Source organism: Lupinus angustifolius, chromosome LG13, assembly GCF_001865875.1.
Source record: "Lupinus angustifolius cultivar Tanjil chromosome LG13, LupAngTanjil_v1.0, whole genome shotgun sequence".
Lineage (NCBI taxonomy): Eukaryota > Viridiplantae > Streptophyta > Magnoliopsida > Fabales > Fabaceae > Lupinus > Lupinus angustifolius.
The window spans coordinates 15,964,052-15,965,130 of NC_032021.1; positions in this window are offsets into that span (position 1 = coordinate 15,964,052).

A 1,079-nucleotide genomic window follows, 5' to 3' on the forward strand; every position below is an offset into this window, starting at 1 on the left:
TTAAAAAAAATTGTTGAAAACTATGTTGGGCAAGCCTAAACCCAGCTCAATCTACCCACTTACCACAAAACTCATTGTACCACTTGAGACATATCACAAAGGTGCACTTAAGGCTTATAAAGTATTTTAAATTCTCTCTTCTATTATATGTAAGACTTATGAGTTTTCTCATTTCACACCTAAAAGTCCTCGTTAATGACCCCGTTAAATTTTCTTTAAAATCATGCAAGTTCCAACACAATAAAAGTGAAGTAGAAATTACTACTTAAGGTGATATTGAGGAAGGTTAAGAATGAGTGAGATGAAGAAATGAAACAATGCAAAGTTTAAGGAAAATAAACTTATTGCTTGAGGGGAGAAGACAAAGTTAAGAGGAAGAATAGAAAATCCTTTAAATATAGATTCGGACGAAGATTTAAATTTTAATGACGATTATATAGTTATGTAGGGAATTCTCACGTAGCAAAGAAAAGGAACATTTCACTAAGAGTTTGTTCGAGAATTGAATTTTGGAGGGGAATGAAAGGAAAGGCTTGGGAGCCATGAAATACACTTATGAGATGACTCTCAAGCTTTTCATTTCTCTTCATTTCTTTTCAAAATTCAACCCTCAAACAAGCCCTAAGAATGGAAGCCAAACCGGTAAAGGGTAAAACAAAATTTGGACATGCAACAAAATTACGAAATAGTTTAGATCAATTAGTTGTAACACCAGAAAGTCAAAGTGAAGCTTAAAAGGGTAATTTGGTGAACTAGATTTGACTAAGTGAACTTTGTAGAGTCATACAAATGTCTACCTAATTACCAACAAGACATTGAACTAGTAGTGTAAGACCGTGTTAAATTATCATGATGACTAAAAGGTTAATAGTTTAATTCATGTGAGTAATATTTGTTGGAAGGGCAACTATACACATTAAAAGAGATTAGTTTCTTAGCAAAATATGAAGAAATATCCTTAGTAGTAAAAAAAATGTTTAAATAATTTGTTTTAAAATTAGATTATGTAAAAATATAACTTTATAGTGTGTCACACTTATGTCTTGAAATTTCTTTAGTAATTTTAATGTTCAACACAT